Source organism: Falco naumanni, chromosome 5 (genome assembly GCF_017639655.2).
Source record: "Falco naumanni isolate bFalNau1 chromosome 5, bFalNau1.pat, whole genome shotgun sequence".
In the NCBI taxonomy this organism is placed as follows: Eukaryota; Metazoa; Chordata; class Aves; order Falconiformes; family Falconidae; genus Falco; species Falco naumanni.
The window spans coordinates 63,663,852-63,687,995 of NC_054058.1; the positions used below are offsets into that span (position 1 = coordinate 63,663,852).

The 24,144-nt window shown below is 46.2% G+C and overlaps 1 long non-coding RNA gene across 7 annotated transcripts in view; it reads left to right on the forward strand.

Moving 5' to 3' along the window:
* The first annotated feature begins 5,728 nt into the window (after positions 1-5,728).
* LOC121089095 overlaps positions 5,729-24,144 on the forward strand; it is a 124,668-nt gene continuing 106,252 nt past the window's right edge. For 3 of the 7 annotated variants that reach the window (XR_005828128.1, XR_005828127.1, XR_005828131.1), the window contains exon 1: positions 5,731-5,947. This is a non-coding gene — a long non-coding RNA (uncharacterized LOC121089095). Of the gene's footprint in view, positions 5,948-6,880; positions 6,979-24,144 lie in introns of those variants that run through there. The other 4 variants (XR_005828132.1, XR_005828130.1, XR_005828133.1 and 1 more) reach the window with 4 other exon arrangements.

A 24,144-nucleotide genomic window follows, 5' to 3' on the forward strand; every position in this document is an offset into this window, starting at 1 on the left:
TATTAACTTGACATTTGCAAAAGGTCACCGTGTTTGCTCTGCCTGAGGGTTATATTGCTCACTCTTTTGTCTTTTTGCTTTGTAAGCTCTTCAAGGCGGAGGTTATCTCCTAGGGTATGACTATATGGTGTCCAGGAAAACAATGTCCCTGATCTCAGTTGGTGTTTAGCAGCTGTAACGTGGATAATAATGTGCTCCTCAATAGAGAGGCTGGCTCCAATTTTATAGATTAATCATGAGAGGTTAATGAATCTTAGCTTATATGTAGAAGTTTTCCTTCCAGAAGAGGTCCATATGCAGCATATCATGGTAGAACAACTAATGCCTTAGTTTCAAAGAGCACCAGTGCCAGATCACTCCTACCTTCCCAGGAGTCCATTCGGACTGTGCGGTATCGCTGGAGCATATGCCGTTCGTGACTGCTGCAGGAACAAATATGGGACATAAGGGAGGTGACACACAATACATATTTTGTGCATCCAGTTTATGCATATGAAGGCACGGCTTTTTTTAGCTTGCAGTTTGTCACGCTGAAACCGTTTGTTGCATCAAACTAATTGCAATTGAGATGAGAGCGTATGTTATGCATAGTGTTAGGATATCTGTCCTGCAGTGGCTGGTCCAAGCAAGGTGCAGCTGGTAAGAAAGGATGTATAAATTCAGCCTTTGCTCTTAGGTAGGAATGGGTTTGATCCTGTCCTTCTGTCCTGACTTGACCGTCATCCCTGTGTTTGCCTCCCTGAGATGGAGGTGCAGGGCTAGAGCTCCGTCATGCCATAGTCTCAGTTAGGCAGCTGGGAGGGCTCCAGCCTGGGTAGGAACTCAGCGTGTTGCCTTTCTGCCCACGAGGAGACACCCCAGGCTTGGCTTTTCCCAAGCATAAGCTGGCTCCGAGCCTCAGCGGCAGCGAGGCTACACCAGAAAGGTGGCTAGAAAAGTGTGGCTGTAGGACTCAAGCCTGTGGTTGAGACTGCTGTTGGTGATGCCCATCTCAGTGGCAATGCATCTACTGACCACGTTTGGAAGAGGTGGGGATGAGGAATCTTTGCCTATAGCTTTAGTGCCACAACCAACAGAGCAATAGACTGACGAGCCATGCTAGCCCTAAGAACAGCCCGACCTGGCTCCTCTGCCATGCTTTGCTTTGGGAGTGACGCAAAAGCTAGATTGTTCCCCAAACCTACATAGAGGCATTCCGAGGTGCTAACTTTTCCCTTGCACATAGTGATATTCCTTACACTCCTCCACTGTTTTGCTTTGAAAACAACTTATTCCTTGAACTATGCTGGTTCTTCTGCTTCTCCACGATACCTCTTGCCTGCCAGTGGAAACTTGACTAGGCAGGATACGGCGGCTTGGCATAGCTACATAGAGATTAACTGGCTGGTACTTATGGCTTGGGTGGCTGGAAGGTGGCTGCCAGTCCTGATGCATTATGGCTAAGTTCTGCTCCAGTTTCTGCTCCAGGTCTCTCTCTCCTGCCCGTGTGCAACTCGCAGGAATATAACTGTCTTTGAAATATCTGCTTTCTCCCAGATTCATCTGAAATTCATTAATGGGTTCAGAAGCTTTTGGGAGAGGGGGATAGACACATCCGTGAACAGAGAAGCAGCACAGCAGAACCTTTATTTCCTTAGGGAGGCAACTGAGGAGATATAAGCATTTATTCTCATCTGTTGCTGAGCTTACGACCCACACAAATACGGGGAAAACCAAGCAAGCAGCCGACTGCAGAATGGGAACAGGGAAAATGACTCAGCAAGCTTGGCACCGATCTGGAGAAAATGCAGGTACATTATAACCTTGCTCGAGCATCAGTCCTGTCCCTGACATGATGTAGAAACAGCAGCTAGTGTAGGTATTTGCATCCGATGGAAACATTCCTTCTGATAAATGATTTAGCCCTGCTCTTGCAAATAGTTGTATACAGGAGCAGAGCAGGTGAGGGGCTGCCTTTCCCTTTGCCAGCAAGGGAGAGAAAAAGTTCCATGAAAACCTCTCGCTGTTTTTTTAAATATCCTTTTTTTTTTCTATTAACAGTTGACAAATATCTGCTAAATTACAGTTTCATGCTTTGTTCATGTCATTTTTCCTAAGATCGGTATTTCCTGCTACATCACCTTAGAAACTTGATCAACAAACACTCTGCTCTACATGTAAACAAAGCTTTATTTTACCCTATTTTTGACAGCAGCCAGTATATTAGAAAACAGAACACTTCAGGTTCTCTGGGCTATTTGCCTCAATTTCACAATTTGGTTTTGGTTTTGAGGGCCTGTCAGCATTGTTTATACCTAGATCTGTTTGTGTAGTAAGGTTTTCATGTGAGTGGCAAAGAAAATATATTACTGCAAATCGCTTTCTGGAATCAGGCTTTCTTCCGTCAAGAGTCTAAATGAAACTGTACTTTCTAACACATGGGAACTAAACAGTGAAAAGAATTAGTAGAAAGAGAAGTGAAACGAGAAGGTTCAGTTTCAGTGACAAAAACGAACAAAAAAGAAGCAAAGACAACACTGACAAGTAAGCAGGACCATCTCCAAAACTCAAGCTCTAGTGAGACCCAGGAGCATTACCTCTAATGGAGGAACTGAAGAACTCTGCCAGGCCCTTTAACCATTACCCTGCGGACCAGCATCGAACCTTGTCCTGACCCCATGACAAGTGTCTTTTTTTATTATTATTATTTTTTATTGTGGGAAGCTAGGACTGGAGCCCTATAAAGTTTTTTTCTTACTTGCTTTCACAAGGCAAGCATTTCCCAGGTAGCTGCTGTGAAAACACAAATTTAATCCAACAGCAAAGGGGGAATTTTATTTGGCAGTTTTAAAAGCCTGCACGGGAACCCCAGCTATTGAGCCTCCTTGATCTGCCACAACACAAAGACAGACTCCATCAGTTAGGGATTAATTTTAAGGCAGATATTAAAGCCTACCACATGATGAAGGATTTTCCTATATGTGCACTCGTATGGGATGCTTTAAATCCTGTGTGTGTGCATGTATATGCATATGTGTGTGAATGCTGGTGTTTATTCAAACCTTTTTCATTCACAGGCAGACATAGCCTTAGGCTTCTTCAGGCCTTTCCAAAGAACATAAACTTGGGAGGGGGGAGAGAGAGAGGGAGAGAGAGGAGTCATCTTTAAACCTCACATTTGTGAAAGTAAGTTTTTGAAGGGAGCAGACTCAGGTGGAAGGAGCCAAGACTGTAAAGATTTTATAACAACATTTTTTAAGAGGAGGTAGAATCCCTGCTCTTTCTTAGAGCAAGACCTCCTTGCAAGAATGTAAAGTAAATTTGGGAAAAAAGCAGCCTTTTTACAGAAATGCATCATTTTGCTTTTCTGCCCAGCTGTAACCTAAAGCGTCTTGGCTTGACAAAACAAAATAAAGCTGCGTGAGGATGCGCTGTCACTGCTGCTGCTGCCACTGCCTCCTGCAAACGTCCCAACGCTGTGCACCGATCTCCCTGTCAGAGCCCAGAACAGGAGTGATGCCTTCTCCTTCCAGCCTAAATCCTGCGCAGACAAACTTACCCTTCAGCTTTGTGAAACACGGCTCAGGTTTGCAGCAAGCAGCTCTGCCTGAGGTGCTGTTTCCGAGCTGGCGTGCCTAGGTAACTCTCTTCCCATGACACAGCAGAACAGCAACGGCAGCAGCAGCAGCAGAGTAAAACAGATCAGTTCTGGCAGTACTCCTAGAAGACTACTTTATATCCCAGCTCCAGCGTTTTTTCTCCTTTAAGGATGATCTGAGGCAGGGAATATGGAATAAAGAGAGGCTTAGTAAGGTAGGGAAATAAGGCCCGGGGAGATGGAAAGTGAGGCACACTGGAGCTAGACTCCACGGCTGTGGAGCAACCTGGATAAAATGGCAGGAAGGAATTCAGAGGTAGAAATCCCCCCAAAATTGGATGGGAAAGGACAGATAAACAGAGATGAAAAGTGGGGTGGATAGAGGAAAGACTCTGAGAAGGAGGATGAACTGTTGCTCACTTGATTAACTCTTTTCAGCTAAAATCATTAATAATTTCTACAGAAGTCCCAAAAAATGTGAAAGTGGGGGTATCGGAAGCACAGATCTGTTGCCTATACAAAACAAAAAATCAAAACATTTGAAAGTAGAGGTATCTGAAACACCGGTCTGTTACATGTAAGGCTCGTTGCACGTGCCCTCTGGAATGAGTGGGGCAGAGCACAGGTACTTCAAAAGCATTAGTGGGAGGGCGAAGGGAGGTGACCTGCCATCAGTGCCAGGACTGGGCCCGCGCCGTCCAGCGGGGGGATCCGGTCCCCTGCCGTGGCTGCCAGTACCTTCAACGGGCATCGGCCTCAACCCCGCGGACGGTAAAAAAGTCATTTATATGGTTGTCTTCTAGAAAGCTCGGTGGGACGCTGAAGAAATAAAATTCCAAACTTAAAACTCATTGCATCCGTAGGTCGTGCTTTCACCTGCCGAGGGGCTGAGATTTCCAGTGGAAGCCGTAAGGAATGCGGCAGGCTTTTCCTCCTCCCGTTTTTCATGGCAAATCCATCCCCTGCTACGAGCTAGCCCCTTCGATCTTGCACTTGGCCGCCAATACCTATGTGATGCCACCGGTTTGGGAGCAAAACTTGGGGAGCTCCCATGGGAACTGTGTGCTGCCCTCCATGCAGAAAACCCCGGGAGCCCCCTGTGCACCCCTGGCCTGGCGGAGGATTGCACCGTGGTGCAGGTGGGTTTTAGCTCTTTCATCCCAAATCCTGGGGGCAGGAGGAAAGCTGGGAGAGAGAGGGGGAAAAAAAAAAAATTCCAAGCAAAACCCGCTTCAGCACCGCGGGCAGAACAGCAGCCGGAGGAGCGGCGCGCTGCCGCCCGGCCTGCCCGCACCCCCGGCGGCGGGAGGGCGGCGGGACGGGGGTGCCGGGGGGCCCGGCGCTTCGGGGCGATGGAAAACATCTTGGCCGGTGCTTTTCCCTTCTCCAGGGGGTGGCTGTTTGGATAGGCGGCTGGTGTTACCGCACTGGGAAGCAGGAACGGCTCCTTCCAGCGCCTCGGTGCTGCGACCCGCTGCAGAAGACCGGCGGCATCCCAGGTGGGAGCGGGGGATGGTTCCCTTCCCGGCTCGGCAGGGTGAAAAGCGGCGTTCGCGACCACCGCACCGACCCCGCACAGCCGCACCGACAGCACCGCTCATATCTCCAGCCTCCTCACTCTGTCACAAACAAGTCTGGGTGTTTTTTTCCTCCTTTGTGGTTTCTTTTTTTGTTTGGGTTTTTTTGTTGTTGTTGTTTGTTTTTGTTTTGGGGGGTTTTTTGCTGCCGCTCCCAGCACTGGAGACCCACCGTGGCCGCGGCCGAGCCGCGCACCCTCCCGGAGCGGCTCCGTCCCGGCTCTGCACCGTGCGCGGCCGGTCGGGGAGCGCAGGCACCGGCAGCGCAGGCGGTGCGAAGGAGGGAGGGGAAAAGAACTGAAAAAACCTACCACACAACAAACCCCAAACCACCAACCCTAATTAATAATAATAATAGAAGGAAGCGCAGCGACTTGCTGCGACCGGCGGAGCGGAGGGCGGTAGGTGCGAGGCGGGCGGCCCCCGGGAGGGCCGGCGGGGCGGCGGGTGGCGGCAGCGGGGCTCGCAGTCCCCCGGGGCGGCCGGGGGTACCGGCGGGTCCGGCGTCGTCGTCGTGTGAAAGTCCCCTTTAAGTTTCCATAGAGAGGCCCTCCGGCTGTCACATGATGGACATGATATAATGAAACAACATCGTGGGGAGGGAAGCACTCGGGGAGCCCGGGGCGGCGGGAGGCAGCGGTGCCCCCCGCCCCGGGCCCGCCCTGCCCCGTGCCTGCACCTGTCTCCGCGCCCGGGAGCGCGGCAGCGCCGGCAGCCCCGCCGGTGGGCTGCGTGTGGCACCCTCCCGCGGGGAGGGCAGGGGGAGGGGAGCCGGCGGAGCGGCCGCTCGGAGGTAAGTTACCGGCGGGACGCGGCCGGGGGCTGCCCGCCCGCCCGGGGGGCGCGGGGTGCCGGCGGGGCAGGCGGTCGCGGCGGTCGCGCCATGTTTGCGCGGCGGCGGAGTGAGGGGGGGGCGCGCGGTGGGGGGGGCCGGGGGCGCCGCGTGTCCCCGCGGAGCGGCGGGCGTGTGCGCGCCCTCCCGCCCTCCATGTCCGCATTCCAGCTCATGTTGCGCAGATAAAATTCAAACTTGAGGTAAACACAAGCGGCGGGGGGAGGGGGGGGGGCGGCTGGGGGGGGGTAGGCGAGGGAGGGAGGCTCGCTCCATCCCGGCTCGCAGCGCCCGCCGCCCGCCCCCGCGCAGCCCACCCGCGGATCCCCCGCACCTGGCCGCCAGCGGCGAGCCCGGCCGGCCGCTTCGCAAGGGGCTGCGGGCGCAGCGCTGCTCCTGTCCCCCCGCTGCGGGGGAGGCAGCGGCGGGCGTGCCCCCCCCCCCGCCACCCGCACCGCGCACCCCGGGAGGAAACGGCAAGTGGGGGGCACGGTGCGCGGCAGGTGCGCGGGCCGCTGTCGCGACATTGGGGGGAGTTTGCCTCTCGCGACGTGGGGGAAGGAGCCAAGTGACAGCCGAGCTGCGGCGGGGGGGGGGGGAAGGACGGGACTGCGCCGTGTTGTTTTCATCGCTGCGTGGGTATCCCGAATCGAGCAGAAATAACAACAATCCCCCCCCCCCCCCAAATCACCCACCCCCAGCGCCGGCCGGGGGGGCCGGGCCGCATTTCCAAGTGCGTATGGAGAAAACAAGATGCGTCCGCGGGGGGGGGGGGGGGGGCGGGGAGGGCCGGGCCGCGCCGCCGCTCGCCAGCCCGGGTCCGTGACACAGGCGGTGCCGCCGGCAGCGGGTATATTTAGCACTTCCCCCCCCCCCCCCCCCCCCCCCAGCCCTCCGCATGCTCCGCGCCCGGTGCGAGCGGGCGAGCGAGCTGAGCGCCGGTTGATGAGGCGGGCCGGCGAGCGGCCGAGGCACGGCCTGCCGCCCCACAGGTGGGTGCCTGAGGAGAGGGAGGCCCGCGGCCAGGCGCCTGCCCTGCGGGGAGCGTTGGAGTGGTCTGCCGCCCCCCACCCGGGAAGGCGGCGGGAGGCTGCTGAGGGGGCGCGGCGAGGCGAGGCGGGTTGGGGGGCCGAGGGGCGGGCGGTGGGGAAGCGGGGTCCGGGGCAGAGCGGCCGTGCGGGGAGCGGAGTCGGCTGCTGCGGGCAGAGGCTCTTCCTGCGTGGCGCAACTCGGGGCTGTTGCGGGAGGGCGGGCGGCCTGCGGAGCTCCGGGTGGGGTGCGTGTGCCCGGGGAAGGGGGGGGCGGCCGGCTGCGGAGCCGGGGCTGCTGCGGGCGGGAGGCGGGTGTGAGGGCGCGGGGCGGCGGGGGTGGGGGGTGGGCTTCGGGCGAGCGGCCTCGCTGAGGGCGGGAAGCGCGCGCGACCCCTCGACGCGCGGCAGCGGCCCCCGCCTGGCGTCTCCTCAGCACTGCACCACCGAGGCGGTGGCGGCGGGACCGGCGGCCACGCCCACCGCTCCCGGCGGACCAATGGCCGCGCCGCTGGCGGCCGCCCCCCCCCCCCCCCCCCCCGCTCTCCTCATCTTCCCCCCTGCCCCCCCCCACCTTCCCTCCGCCCGCCCTTGGCAGGGCGCGAGCGCGGCCCGCGCCCGCCCACCCGCCTGTTTGTTATGGTCGGGGCCACGTGCCACCGGCTCAGCCCGTCACGCGGCCCGGCCTCGCGCCGCCGCCGCCGCCGGGGCACCCGCGGGGCGAGGGCCCGGCCCGGGGCGGGGCTGGCGGGGACCGGGACTGGGGCCGACCCCGGGGGGGGGCCTGAAGGCCTCGGGGCCGCGGCTGCCCGGCTGCCGCCCCCCGGGCCTTGCCTGCCGTGCCAGTGAGGGGAGCGGTGCTCGCGGCCTGCCCCGTGACGCCCCCTGAGGGGCCTCTCCCTGGGCCAGCGGGTCGGGCCCTGGCCGGGCCCTGAGGGCCGATCTGCGGCTGGCTCTAGCCTCCGCAGGGGGAGGCTCCTCTGCCCGGGAGAGAGCTGTGAGAGCTGTTTATGCCTAGCGATACGTGGTTGGGGTTTTTTGTATTTTTTTTTCCTCTCCCATCCCTCCGTGCTGTCCTGCATTAGCCAGGGCAGTAGCTGCGTATCTGCCTAGCCCGGTGGTGGTGTGGCATGCAGCTTTATGTAGGTAACACAGGGGAACGCTGTGAGGATCGTGTTTAGCTATCAGTCTCCTGAGCCTGGAGCTTTGAGCCTATTTATAGGTAGGTTGGGCAGTCTTCAGCGTGAAGGACTTGCGCTGTGTCCCAATCTGTGGCAGAGTGAGGCACCTTAAATGATGGTGTTCTGTTTTTGGCAGGTCGTTGTTTCTGGAAACAGGATTTTACGGGAAGCTCCAGAGTCATGGTTGTTAATAGGCTATATGGAGAAAGACTAGTCAGTTTGGAGTTGAGGAACGTAATGCCATTTTAATGTAACTTCTCGAATAGCAGAGCAAACAGTAAGAGGATACTCGGTTCTAGATTGGTGGCTTTCGGCTTGCAGGCAGTGGACCCTGGCCGTCTGCGAACAGCTTATCTGGGGTCAGTAGGAAGCAACAGAGGAAAGGACATTTGTGTTCTGTAGGCTTACATTCATTATACAGGTACCTGCACCACTAGAGATTCTGGGGCTGACGAGCTGTTAAAAAAAAGGACAAAAAAAAGACTGCTATTCTAGGTCATTAGGATACTTTGGTTTCGAATAAGTAGAGGAGGGGTGAGAAAAAAAACCTGTATCTGTTTTGTTGTGTATGTCCCTGTTGTACTGTTCAGAAGTTTAAAATTCAATATCTTTTTAAGAATTACATAACCATTAATAACATCGTGACTCTCAGGGAGCCTTAAAGAGTTAAATAACAGCAGATGAACGAGAACAGGTCAAGAAGAGGAGAGTTGGTTTTATAACTAATGGTGAGGACCGTACACGGATATTTAAAACTGCTTTGGAGTTGCACTGGAAAGGATTATTTGTTAGTAGTAGTATTATTTTAACGCCCTATAAAAAGAGGATACAAGGAGGAGGATGGAAATCTCTAAGTTAGCAGTTCTGTGCTGGTCTAGTCCAGTAAATGAATCGGGGACAGTTTATGGTGCTTCTTGTGCTTTCACTTCTCTTCCATCTGAACTTTATCAGAACGATTTTTGGCACCTGAAATGATGTGTTTCCAGACCTTGACTGGTGTTGATGAGGAGGGAATAATGGCCTTAAAATAGCAAGAATGGTAATGGCTCAGAAACAACTGAGGATCACGGTAATGGTGAAAGGAGTGGTGTGGTAATAGGCTGTACTTGGCATATGTTGTAGAGAGCTGATGTCCTGCGTTGGTTGCAGGAGTCGTTTGAAACGGTGTTACCTATGGGAATAGGTTTATTCAACCCGGGTAGTATACTTGATTTGTAAGAGCATATCTGCATATGTTTGCATTTTTTTGGGGGGGAACCCCCAAACCTACCTTAAAATAGGAAGTTAATAGGGGGCACTTGGTTTGTTAGATATTTGAGAATACCGGGAGGTGCGCTGTAACAGAGCACGCCAGTGTCTCAGATTATTATTTTTTTTTGAGCGTACGTGGAGTTGCTGGTGGAATTGATGCACCAGGAAATTGCTTTCTCTATTTTTGTTGGTGAAATGCAGTTAACATAAAATGAGCCCTTTGGATCCTGTATCCCATTTCTCTTTAATATAACTAAGATCATTTATCTTCTTGACAGCTAGAGGAAAAAATACTTCATTTTGTAACTTGGTTCACCTTCTCTTCAATTGCTGTCAGCTCATGACGAGGCACAATGTGTGCTGTACACTGTGTTCTACAGAGCTGTTTTGGTGACGAATACAATGTATATGGAAAAAGTGCTATGAAAAATATTGTGCCAGTTCTCTCCACTTTTTATATAAACAATACCAATTTATCTCTTAAAAGAGGTACTCAGAGTTTCATTTTAGGACCTAATGCCTTGCCTAATTCTGGTGGCAAAAAGGTTGCTATTTTACTCTTCGTAAGTACTTCAAAAGCATCTGAAAAGATTTAAGCTAGTGTTCGTATTGGTTTTGCAATAGAAAGTAGTGAAACTTTTTTTTCCCGTTTTAATAAAAAGGGAAATTTTGAACTTACATTAAAAGTGTGTTTGTTTATGCTGCTGTAACCTGTTACAATTAAAATTAAGAGGATCTCTTTAATCCAGGCTAGGTTTTTTCAATTGCTGTAATCGCGTGTTTACTATATTTCTTTTATATTTAAAAATGAAAACATGGAGTTGTGTTTTTTGTTGTCTTGTGTAGTCTGACTAGCTGTAGTTGATTCTGCCATATTTGCACGGTGTTTTTCCATAAACATCATGCTCCTGGCATTATAGGTAGTACCAGAGTATGAGCTTGAAGTGCTGTAACATAAAGGGCTGAGAGTACTTGCAAACATGAATGCTGAACTGCAAAGTTTTAAAAAAATAATCTCCCCAGCAGTTCTTTGAAGCCATTTTTAGAGAGTCAGGATTGAAAATTTTTGTCAGTGACTGGAGATGGAATTAATTGGGCTGCAACTGTTTGTCATGAATTTAAGCATAAACAGGGTTTTCTTTTGGCTTTGCATTTTGTAAAAATACAGCATAAAATCCGCCATCCTTTCACAGTCCTTCAGGATGCTGTACCTCAGCCAGCAGATAACAGCGTTGTTGTCTAACAGCATGGCTGGAAATCAGAGTTTTTTGTTCTGAGTCTTGCCCTTACCAAGGTCGGAGATCTCATCCTCCCCTACATTCCTGATCTGGGTACTTAACACTTGCAGAGGGTCCTGATCCGTGAATTTTGATGAATTGCCTTGAGCTCTAGGAGGGATGCATTAAATGTCCCCAGTATTGCGCTGCTTTACAGACCTAAGTTTGGAGATCTCTGAAGGACTGACATCTATATAGCAAAAATATTAATTATGGTAGTAAAGCAGTCAAGTGGAATTGTTTTTTCTAAGTTTCTTAAATAAAAGTAATGTATTTGGCAGGACAATAAAAATGTGATAATTGTCATAATACTCTTGTTTTAAATAGTTTTAATCAATATGGTTTACTTTATGAATTCTTTAGTCTAAATGTGGGAAGTTTTGTGGATGAGGGGAGATGGTACTACTATCAAATTGGGTTTCACAGTAATCTGAATTTTGGTGTACTATTGCTCAGGAATTATTTTTTCATAATTGTTATGTTACGAAGCATTAATAAGGCAGTGCTGATGGTGAGATGGTGGGGTTTTTTGTACTCTTGCTAGGCTAGAGATTTGTTACTGAAACATAAACAAAAGAAATTGAGAAACAAATGGTTTAAAGGGCATTTATAACACCATTTGTAAGCCACGGTTTTACAAACACTTCTCTGAATGTCTTGTTTAAGGACTAGGTCTTATTGAAGAACATAAACTGTGCAGTTACGTAGAAAGTAAAGAGTTGGTAAATATATTGTGACTGCTTTAGTATCTTTGGGTGGTTTTTTTCTGTCCTATATTTCAAATTTTTACTCTGGCAACCAGACCCACGATGTGCTTACGTGTACAGAATGCTGTGCAGTAGTCTCAACAGAAATCTTGTGAAGTTTGTGTGCTGGTAATACTGAGATTTTATTTATTTTTATTTTTTCCTTTGTGCCATCTTGCAGGTGGTCAGAAGCAGCAGTTAGTTGCCTGGGTGGGAAGACAGGGAGAGTGGAATGGGGAGAGGGAAACCTGGGTAAGCATTGTGCTGGGCTATTACAAAGTTTAGATATTTCTGCCCTCTTCTTTGCATACAGGAACATACTGATTTGCCTGTATGCTACACCAAAAGGTAGCAATTTGAATGCAACTACTGTCCTGCTGAGCCTTAAGGAAGGGTTTGTTTTTTGGTAGTGTTTATGAGCTCGGGTTGAACTTCGTCTGTGTTGGGAGAAGTTCTGTGGACAGAATTTGGATCTCTGGAAATATCCCTTGAATCAGGGCTAATTTTTTCATCTGTGTTTTCATCTGGTATAATTTTGGTAGCACATAAATTTCCAGAAAATGAAATATTTTTTTTATTATTCATGTAGTAACATTATGTATGAAATACCCAGAAGATGTGCTATTTTGAGTAATACCTATATTATCTTCAGGTTCCTGAATTTTAGCATAACTGTAGTAGCTACTGTTGGAGCTTCTGCCAAAATATGAGTTGTAAAATGAAGGCAGATACTGGTTTCATAAATTAACAGCATGCAGAGGAAATCAAGTGGAATCGAACTGATGTTCGAATTTCAGCCTATTTGGAAAGTAAGCAAGCGTTTGCTGGGTTTTACCTGTATTACTGTTTATATCAGCGAAGCGCGGTGTCTCCCAGCGGCCGGGTGCTGGGTGGCTGGTGGTGGCTCACCCAGGAGAGCACCTTGCTCGGGTCACTGGGACTTGGGACATCTCCTGCCGCCCAGCTGCGGTGCGAGCAGCTGTGCCGTCCCCGGGGAGGGAGAAGCCGCATCTAGCCACCGTGTTTACTTTGAGCAGGAGGAGAAACAGGACGTTCCCGGCTGTTGTCTGGATGTGTTTTGTAAACTGCAAGCGCTGGGAAGGCTTTTAACAAGGTGTAGTTTCCCTGTATCGCCGTGAGTTCTACCGTTTGGCATTTCTAGTGTCGTGTTGTTTCCCCCCCGCCCCCTTTTTTTTTTTTTTCTAGCACAACTTCAGACGTTAATTTGTTGACGTTTGTATATTGCTGTGTCATCTGTAGTTCTTGGGAGGTGTTTATATTCTGATTTCTGCGGCTTGACAGCCGTGCCCCGGGGTGCTGGAGCAATCTGGATTCTGTTTACCCTGTTGAGAACAGGATTCCAAACCTATGAAAAGCGATAGGTTTGGGGGCTTTTTTGTTGGGTGTTCCCCCCCCTACCCCCGTGTGTGTGGTTTTGTTTGGTTTTGGTTTTGCCCCCGCTCGGTGCGGCCGCGGGGGAGGGCTGCGGGCCCGGAGCGCAGCGGCCCGCCCCGCGGGGGGGGCGCGGTGCCGCGGGGCGGGGGGGGGGGGCGGCGCTGGGATGGCGGCGTCGCGCCTGGGGCGCCGCGGGGCTACCGTCGCCCCCTGCCGGCCGAGAGCGGCAGCGCAGCGCTGTGCGCGGCCGCCGCAGCGCCCAGCTGCAACCTGCGGGCGCTGGGACGGAGCTCCCTGCCTCGCTTGGCTCCCTTCGGCTTCCTTCTGAGCCCAAGCTCAAAGATACCGTCTTTCTTCTAGAGCTGTAGCAGCGTTCCCTTTTCAAGCCAGATCGTCCCATTCTTCCTCCTCTTATCTGTGTCCGTGGGCATCTGTCTGTGAAGCCTGTCGTTCTGTGTATAAACAGAAAGCCGAATGGTGCATCCAGCATTGTGGGATCTGCTGCTTCCCCAAAGATTATTGTCCTGGAACCACAACTCATTCTGGTAGCTTTGGCAGAGAATTGTGCACCCTTACCATAAAAAAAGGAAGTAAAATGGCTTTAATCTTTAGATTGTTAGCCCTGTTGGATTTTGGTAATTAAAGATGCCCATAAAACAATATTGACCTAGAAATCAGTAATTTAAACGTAAAAGACACTTAAAATGTGAATAATGTTCACACAACATGGAACAGGAGTGAGGTCGGACCAACTTAATACATTTGGTTTCCCTAACACCAAATGTATCTCCTGTTTCAATAAGCAAATAGCATAGCACAACTGTTTGGTGTTTTTGTTTTGTTTTGGGTTTGGTGTTTTTTTTTTTTGTTGTTGTAGGTTTTTTTTCTTGGGGGGTGTGTGTGTTTGTTTTTTGTGGCTTAGGGAAATGCTGCTGCCTTGGTTTTAAAGAAACTGCAGTTTTCATCTATTACTGATGTTGAGGATAAAGGGAGTTAACAAGGGCAGAGTTCAGCTATACTCTGCAGTGGGAGTTCAGGGGGAACCTCTGTTCTCCCAGTTCTTCTTGTAATGAAATTGTTGACGTTTGTGAGGAAATCTTTACCGAATATTGGAGAGAAAAAAAGTCAGAGGTAGTGACCAGGAAAAAGTAACCATGACTTGTGAATTAACATGTTACTGAGTAAAGCTGAATTACTCAGAAGCGGTATTACTTCAGTAATGAATGAGTGATATCTATAAGCAGTAATAATTTGTAATGGAGACCAAAATCACATAATACAGAGGGGGAAAATACCGGTAGAGATGTTTGATAGGTTAACCCAGGCTCCTAGCATTGTGATGGGAAAGAAGCATCTTTTTAGCGTGCACTTTCAATTACAGAAGGATGGAAAACAAATTCTCAATGGGGCAGCCTGGATGGCAGGTTCCAGTTTTACACTTCTGCAAGCAAATGTGCAGTTTGATTCCTGCAACAGTTCCCAGGCTCTAAATTGAAACCCTCATTGCTTCTCTCCAAAGGTGGTTCTACTGTCAGATTTCACTTGATTATTTTTTTTTTAGAAAGCTGGTTCTCAGTTCTAGCGCAGGTGTAGTTGACACCCAGCTTACATTAATTTATTGTACAAATACTGTCCTTCAGCACAAATGCCTGTTTCTCTCACTTGTGTTTTGCACATGCTGTATCTGCAGCTAGCAGTTATGTTCATTTATAGCCCTTATTTTGTTCTAGAGCAGCAGTTCTTTGCTTCATTGTGCCCTTCCCCCTTTTCAGCATGTATTGCATGCCCCTGTAGTTTAAAGACCACTGGTTTGAAAAACAAGCTCTACTTTCTTGTAAAGCAAACTTCATGTGCCTGTGGGTGAAGTTACTTTTTCAGAAGGTTTATGTAAGATTACCTGATCCAGTAACTAGGAGAATAAATATTATAAATACAGTTTGTCCTGTCTAATGTTATCCTGGTCATAGTCTCTGTAGGATATACCTGGTTGTATTTTTCCTTTCCGTTGATGTTTTTCTTTGAAACTACAAAGTACTCCTGTTATCACGAACAGGTTTGATTCTGTTCCAGATGCTATTGGTTGATAAAGTAGTAATGGGTCTTCTGGCAGTTTCTTCCAAGATCAGTTACCGTGAAAAAACTGTATTTACCCAAAGTATATGAGATGTACTTTGAAGAACAGGCTTGTGATGTGCATATGATTCCTAATAGACAAGGACTGTAATTTATTTTTTTCTTATTCTGGTACTTTAGAAAAATCTTCCTGGCTAGGTTGAAACTGGAAGTCGGCTCTGAGACTTTCAGATGCAGTCTCTTTGGTGGCTGTGTCAACATTAATTATTGTATATCTCTAATGTTACCATATAAACGTCCATTTCTTCTGGCCTGCAAAGTTTGTGTTGGGTAAACTATGCTCAGCTTATTTAATTTTCATACTTGGGTAAGTCTTTGCAAAGCCCTTAACCATTGTTATTAACTGTTCATTGTTCTTTTTAGTAGTGTGGGCAGAAATGCTTAAAGTTTTTGAAAGACCTTGCAGTGATTCTTCCTCACTTCAGAATATTTCCATTCATCCCATTTTTGAGAATGTTCCTTTATGGTTGTGCCTGCCATCGGTATCCATACTAGGTTTTACTTTCAGTCTGCTGCTGCCTTGAGGGAAACAAAAATTGGGGTGAAAAGTCCATCCTGTTCCTGCAGGTGACATTCATGATTTCTGTTTTCTTCAGTTGTTTTTCTACCTTTTCCTGCAGGAAAAGGCAGGAGACATTGTCTGTGTGCTGAATGCCAGGTTATCTTTGTGGTTTGGTGGTCCTGGAAATGTAAAACAAGAATCTACAAGAGAGTAGATGTACAAGCAAGGGAGGGCAGCAATAGGTAGATCCTCTTCATCCACTCTGTCCTTGCTGTGAGTGATGGGCCTTACGTGGCATCCTGTTCTGTCAGTATTACAGCGCTGAGTTGTGGTCAGGCTCTATTGCAACATGCATTTTCTGCGCTTCCTGCCCCTCGCTGCCACCAGATCTCCAAAGCATGAAGATGGGTGCAGAATACATCTTGCACTTTTGGTAGTGCCTAAGATAATTCTCACGTGGATTGCAGCTGTATGGCTCATAGCTTGAACGTATCGTGAGTGAGGAGTGGGATAGCCATACCTGTTTTTTTTCTGTAGACCAGGGCCTGTGAGTAAGTGACTTCACATGTTGTGGTTGTAGGCTGTGTGTTTCCCTGGCATCTCCACTGTGTGTACTAGATAGATGGAGGTTCTCAGGATACTTACTTACTTTTAAGACGGTGCCTCCTGGAGAGGTGACTTCGGAATCCATTTTTTCCTGCTACCGTTATTTTAGTTTAAAATGGATGAAGGCTATAAAATGTCTGGTTTTCAGCTAGTGGCTATTCAGCTGACCCCTCTACCTCTACATTCTGTGCCTCTCAAGGGTTCTGTTAAATAATATTTACATTAATAGTACTATGTACTGCTGAGTCCCTCCTGTGGTTTATAAGAGCTTAAGTATGGCATTATGTTAACCAGCTTCACTGGTAGCTCAGGATTAGAGTTGTTTGTATTTGCAATTTTGCTGCTGAGTTCTTCATCTCTGGTGAGTGTTATAAATAACAGAGGCTGGGACTGCAGCGAAGGAGTCTTCTAATAACCTGGGCAACAGGGACTGTCATTCCCCGGCTCTACAGGAGAAGGGGCTAGCTCCAACTGCCTTGAGATACATCCGCAGCCAACTTCCCTGGCTTGGGGTATAGGGCGCATGTGCATCAGCGTCACCAACAAAGAGGGCACAGCAAGGAAGGAGGCAGCAAGGAAGCAGAGTGCTGCATGTGGGCAGTAGTTCCCGAAAAAAGACTGAAAGCATAGAAGCGCAGAAGCCTGGACTAGATAAGATTAAAAATCAGGGGCTGTGAAAAAGAGACAGATGACCAACAGAGAGAGACCAAAACGGGCAAGGTTCTAGTTTCCTCTGTACATAAAAATCAAATTTGAACAATTCATAGAACTCTCCTAGATTTCATCTAGTTATTAGTAATGGTCCTGGTACGTATTCTTCCTTGCTAACTTAAGAGGCCTATTGATTGAATTTTATAAGCTCTTTGTTATATTGACTCCTCCTTGGGTGGGGAACGTAGCAGTGACCCACACAGGAACGTGTGCCTTCCCACACTCAGCTACACCACCAGACAGCAGTATCTGAGGCTCTCACCTTTGCTAGCCCATTTTCCTACATGTTGAATTTCTACTTGGATCTTCCACAACCCGAGTGACTGGGCATGCTTCCTGTTTTATCTGCTTATTGCCCTTTCTTACCAGCACTGGTGGTTGATCTGCTCATGTAAATAGAGAGGGGTCGGTGCCTTTTTTTGAAAGAACCATTCAATTGTTAGAGGAATTAGCTTCAGAGATCTCAAGCACCTGAAGTGCTGGGGCAGAAGTTCATTCAGGAATAAAGCAGGGATCTTAAATTTAGATTTCATGGTAAGATATGTCATTGTGCTACTACTAGATTAATGTCTTGGCCCAGGATAATGCTGGCTTTTGAAGAGCTTATCTTCAAATGTTTAAAAATCTGTTCTTGTGTTTTACCATAAACTGATGTGGTCCAGCAGTCATCTGGCTCACATAACTGGAAATATTTTGTTTTTCTTTTTACATGACTCATTACCATGCATTTGTAACTATGGTTATTTTCTCTTAAAGGATTTGTTCAGCCCTTTAATTATCATGATTTGGGGTATTCAGGTTTGACTTAATACCAATGTAGAAATTCCTCCAGGACTGCTAGCTACTAAATAAATCCTTTAGGCTGTATGCCCATAAAATTACCAGGCATCTTAATACTTCTGCATTAATCTAGATTAGGACTTCAGTGAGGTTACATCGCCCTACTGCATGTGTGAATCTTAAAACTTATTTTAGGTGTCAGTGTTGATTACAATGTGTTTGGAGTTGAGCTGCTAGAGGTGCTCTGACTTGCTCAGTAGCAGTGGTGTGTACTTGGAGTGATGAAGTAACAAGTGAACTGCCATAGCAAATGTTATTGATAATTCAGACTTGAAAAAGTCATAAAGAAACATTCCTCGTGCATGCTTTTCCTCACTAAGGTATTCCATTAATAGGTAGCGATCGTTTTTCTTCTTGCATTATTAAGTATGTTCTTCTGTTTTCTGTGAGACATTTCTTTACAATCAGAAAACTAGAGTTAGCTGTCTAGGAGAAGGTGTAACATCCTTTCTGAAGGATGCTGCTACATGTCTATTGTTTTATTGCTGAAGGGGTCATTTCAGATAGCAGAATTTTTCAGTTGGGTCAGTTCATTATTTCTTCAGTATTTGATAATTCTTCTTTATTTCATGGTCTAAGGTATTTACTGCTGATGGTGTTTGTGATACTACTGCAGAATTGATGAGGTTTTTTTATCTATTACAGTAGAATACTACTGATAACTTTAAGGAAAAATATGGAACTGGGAATGGCTTCCTGGGTTTCTCAGTCTTCGTCACTTGGTACACGAAGCCTGATGTTGTATAATTGCTATGTAATTTGTCCTTAATCTTAAGGACAGGTTGTTATACTTAGGAGAGAAGAAAGATCGTAACTGTCAGAGCATCCAGAGTCTTAGAAAGTCTTTGAATTGCCAGCCTGACATTTTGAAGGGCTATTTCATACACACTTTTAAAAATTATAATTGCAAGCTTTTCCTTACGCAGTTCTCTTTGCTTATGTTTATTCCTCTCTAGTACTTTTATGACCAGGAATTATATCACTCAGTATTCTTTCAGTCAAGTAAGCAAACAAAACTTCTAGTCTATGTTCATAGTATTGATTTTTCCATTCTTCTGATCATCCGAAGCTCTGCTTGCTCTGCGGACTCTGCTCAGGTCTGAGCTGGATTTGCACCTTAGTTTGCCTGCTGCCCACACTGTTAAAACAGCATGGGACAGTGTGTCCCTTAGCATCTCTTAATATCCTCCAGAACATCTGAAGTCTGTGGTGAGTTAGCTTGCTGTGCTGTGCTTTGATGTGGAGTGCAGTTGGAATCATTCATCAAAGCAGAAACATGGTTTAAGAAACTATTCTTAATCATCTTGCTGTTGTTAGCTACTTCTCCGCAGCTGAGACTGCATGAAATGACTGCTTGAATTGTCGTCCATTTCCTGCCTCAGAAACTTCATGGTCCTGCCTTTCATTTTGGAACTGGTGCTGTTGTCTGATTTCCCAGCTGAGACTAGTGTGGAGGCTGAGGTGCTTCTTCTCTTTGCTTCTTTCAGCTGACTCCTGCAGTTGAACAGTTTAACATAAACCACTGGTGGAGCAGAGAATAACAAAGCAGGAGCTCATGCAGGCAGGCATCCATCGTTGCTGGGAGGCAGCACGAACAAGCTTTGTCTCCATTTGTACCCGTGCTCCTCTTCTGCTCTTTTCTACTCATGGTCTAGAGTGAATCCTTTGACTGCTGTCACTGGTCTTGCCTGAGAGGTCACAATTCTTGGTCTATGATCACTGCTACTGGTCAGACTAGTCCTTCTTTCTTTTTTCTTCCTTGCCCCCCCCCCCCCCCCCCCCCCCCCCCCCGCCCCCCTCCTTTTTTTTTTTTAAACTTACGGTGAAGTGGACCAGGTCTGTGCACTCTGGCTACTGAACTCTCAGTTGAAAGGTAGAAGTTACAATCTGTTGCCATTTCTGCTACCTGAAAGCACCTTTCTTCTCATACTCAAGTCTGAATCCATCATTCTTAAACAAGGCACGCACAATAATTGGATGAATTTTCCAGGCAGCTGTAAATTGAGGTCACAGTTGCTTTATTTCACTGGTATGTCACTCTGACCCATGGCCATTTTGTGATGGGCTAGGCTTTTTCTTCCTTCATAGTTTCAAAATTAAGGAGCCATTTACCTGGTGGCAATATGTATTATACTCAGGTATGTGACTGTGCATCTTCTGCTGTTGAAATTCACCCCACTTCTATTCAAGTCTATGAGGTTATCTAGTTCTTTATGAACAGTATCCCGGTTCTCCTTTCCTAACTCCGTTTTATCAAAAGCTGTCAACAAAAGCCAGGATTACTAATGAAAAAAAACCCACCAAAACTAATCCCTAAACCTAACTGATAACTTGATAATTCTCAGCATCTATACCTTTATCCATCAACAAAGATCAGGAATAGTTACATGTGGAGGTCTTGGTGCAGTTCATGTATTGAAAAAAGTTGGATTTTTGTGTGTTCTCTTTTACTGATATTTAAAACACGTCCCAGAATATATTGGTGGATTTAAAAAGCTGATGGTGAGGTCCAGTTCTTCCTGAAGGCATTTCAGCTCACTCAGAGGTAGTCAACTCGGTAAAGTAAACCAGACAGAACCTGCGGATAGGAGCAGAGTAAGAGGTGGGAGTTCCTTTCAATCAGTGCTGTAAGAGCGGATATAAGAGTGGTTAGACCTTTGTATTAGCTGGGTAGAAATAGTGAGGGCTTCAGATGCAAATGTTTGGATAAGTACATTACAGAAGAAACAATACAAAGAAAGGAGAAAGGACTGAGTCTGCTTTAGAAGATGAGAAGATAAACAAAACCTACAAGCCACATTAAGCTGTGTCAAACAGTGATTAATAAATATCACAAGATTCTTCAGTCATTTGGATAAAAAAACAGCATGGGGAAGCAGAGCTGTCATTGCAGGTGATAGCATGTTGACATTTGGTTCAGTCTTTTCTAGGGATGTGGGGAAAAAGCAGGATGATTAATGGATATGATGGTTTAGAAACTGAGGCAAATGACGCTAAAGCACTGAAGTCCAGGTGAACTGATAAGCTCTAAAAGAGACTTGAGTTGATACATGCTCTTAGTATGGCTTCAGTAGACTTCTGAAATCTTAGGAGAGAGTGAGACACTTGAGTACATGAAAAAGAAAATAAAATACAGTTAGTTTATCAAAAATAAATTATGCTGGAGTAACCTGACACCTTCTCTGTTGAAAAGTATGTATTTCTTGGTCTTTTGTAAGGTGCTTGGTAGGAAGCACCTATTTCCATACATGGAAAATCTTGTTTAAGCTATACAAGAAAGATGTGGTTTATAAGAACAGTTGTAATGCTGGTGATCAGATGAAGAAGTAGTGACAAGAGGTTTTGGAAATGGAAGGAAAAAGGTGGGGACAGTGGTTAGAGAATACAGGTGTTTTTTTTGGTGATTGGCTTAGATATGAGGGGTGAGTAATCATCTGCCTGTTAGGGTTCACACAATAGACTTAAGATTAAAAATATATATATTCAAAAAAACAACAACCAAAAACAATTATTGAAGGGTTATGACACTGAAGATGTGCTACTCCAAGCAGTGAAAGACCATTACAAGTGTTGCATTAATGTGTATTTTAAACCTGTAAAAACCCTATTCCTTTTGTCTGCAGTTTGACTTTCATAATTAGGAAGCATTGAGTTAATTGTTAACGTGAATGTTAAAAGAAAGTGGGAGCAAGAAATACTGCTGTCTTTCATTTTGTAATTGTGTGGTATTTATAAGAAGCTGTGAGGTCATTGGCTTCCGGTATGAGCCACTTCCTGAAAACCTTGCTCTACATGGTAAATCTAAAAATGTCTTTCTTCGAAAAACTCAGTTGTTTGTTGTTTTCTCTTCTCTTGCTTCTGTCCACCTTTTGTTTCTACTCCAGAACTTGCGTACCACCGCAGAATAGTGGTATGTTGTGATGGAGGGTGACGCTACAGAGGGCACAAGCTGTGTTGGATAAGGTACAGCAGAGAAGTACAGTTCACAACCAAGTGCAGGCAGTGGTAGCGTGGAAACAGCTTAAACATGCAGCCTGACATGTAGGAAGTATTGACAATCTAAAGCTGTAGTAAATTGAGTGATACATTGGCAAGTGATCCAGTTGTTTAAGATGAGGTAAAACCAGCACCAGCAGAACTATTTTGTGTTCTTATGTTCCTGTTGAGTTCCAAGTATGTAAAAGGCAATTAGTTTCTTGCAAAAATGGTTAATATTTTTTTTAAGTTCTTGTACTGTCAGCAGCTTCTAAACTTGTAGGTTGTAGAAGTAGCCATCAGATTTTCTAAGACATCAAGGTTTTGGCAGTAGAAAGAAGTAAGCCTATTTGTGTGTGTGAATGAAGAAACTAACAGCCCATAGTTCATTATTGATGAACATAGAACATACATTTGATTGTGTAACATTTACATTTGTAATGTAAAAGAGAGTATTTAAACTCAACTGTGTTCTTTAAAATGTGGATATATAATTGTAATAGAGCAATATAAATTAATTCAACTGTGGCAGGTCAGTGTGCATGGGAACTGGGAAAGATGAAGAGCATGTCTGACAGAAAAAGTAGAATTCTGAGGTAGTTTAAAAGTGTTGTGTCTGTTTCGCGTGTTTGGGTTTTTTGGTTTTGTTTGGGTTTTTTGTAACCAAGTTGGACAAACTCAAATAACTAAAAAATGTATGTATTTTTTTTAAGTAAGTGTAATCCAGAAATGTATGGATAACATTTTTGGGTTGAGTTTTTTGAGTGGTTTTTGGTTGGTTGTTTATTGTGTTTTTTTCTTGTAATTTCTTTGTATTAATTGAATAAAGTACTAGTTAGGGCTAATATCTAGGCTAGCAGAGTAAAAGCTAACTAGAACAGCTTTGTAAAGGAATATTTTGATTTATAAATTATTGAAGTTTTGCAGTATATGAAGATACAGAGCTGCTGTGAAAATGGGTGTTAGAACATCATGCGCCAGTTTGAAGATAAACATGAATATTTGGCATTAATAATAACACACTTTGAAATTAATTAGTATATTTGATTTGACTGTGGAAGATATATTAAAGCTTGCTAGACTTCACAGAAGGAATAACAATGGGAAATTCTTAAAAACAGTTCTTAAATTTGCAAGCGGTTTTAGAATAATGTGGTTTTAGCCAGTCAGCATGCTGTTTCATAAGAGCTTTAAACTCTGTCTCCAGAAAGACATGCTGCCTGTCAACCTGGCAACATTCCTATAAATTTCCATGGCAATTTTATTGGTAATTAGCATTTGTCAATAGCTTGTCGTCTATTATAACCTTTCTGTGTCTCAGACTTCTCTTGCCCATACAGCAATTGGTTTGCAAATTTCTAAAATTACAATTCAGACCTCAGCTTCCTGGCTTTTATCACGTTGGTATGAAGAATACAGTTTTTAAACTTACTGGAGATGCCTGTGTTCACTGTTCTGTTGATACAGGTTTTTTTATGTCCTTGTTTTCTAGTCCAAGTTTCAAACCTGTAACTGCAGAACACACATCCTCATCAGTGTGCTATTACTTTTGGTGTTTATTATTTAAAAAATTGTCTCTTTGAGTCTGAAAAAAAGTTCAAACTATGTCCTAAAGTTGCTGTGAGTGTGCATTTGTTTGGGATCAGGCTCAAACTTTATGATAGCAGGTTCAGCTCATGTGCCTTAATAGGAGCTGTACCAGTATTATGTACCTGTACCAGGTACTGTAACACAGGTGCTGTGTTGTCATGGCTGCCACAGTGTGATTTTATTTTAGCTACGTGTGCTTTGATCTGTTAGTTTTGAAGTTATACTAACTGATACAAGGACCACTTTACAGCACTTGCAGCTTTGGGACTTCAAGGGGAAAAAACCCTAAACCTGATAGCAGTTTTTGCTCTAATGCTTTACTTCCTGACATTCACAGTACATGTTTGAGGATCTTGAGATAATTGGTTAAATCAAACACTGTGCTTCTCGTGTCTGAGCCTCTTCTAGTGCCATGGCAAGCTACCTAAACATGTGTAATGACAGCTCTCTGTGTATTTCCTTCTAGCACAGGTTTTGAGGAGAATACAGTATGGCGATAGGAATTGTAGATACTCATTCAGACAGTACTTAATGCTGGAAAGTTGTATGGTGATTGTCAGATTTGAGGTCTGGATGGACTTTCAGCTCAGTTTGGTAGAGCCCTTGATTTTTGCATTCCTGCGTAGCTTGGTATTGTTGTTAAACTGAGGTGAAATAGCAATACTTAACTGCATCAGTTTTCACCAGTTCTGTCTGGTACATGGTCTAGTCACCTTTACAGGTGTGTGTGTGTGGGGAAATAATCAGGAAAAGCTCTTCTGAAGGAGCATGAGGATTAAATGCAATAATGTGTGATAGAAAAGGATTTTGATGAAGTTACCTAAAGCCTTTGGACTACAGAATTGTAGTACAGCTGTGTTGTAGAAGTGGACTTGGGGTTGAAGTTCATGATTCTTGGGTATTTATCACATAGAAAGAACATT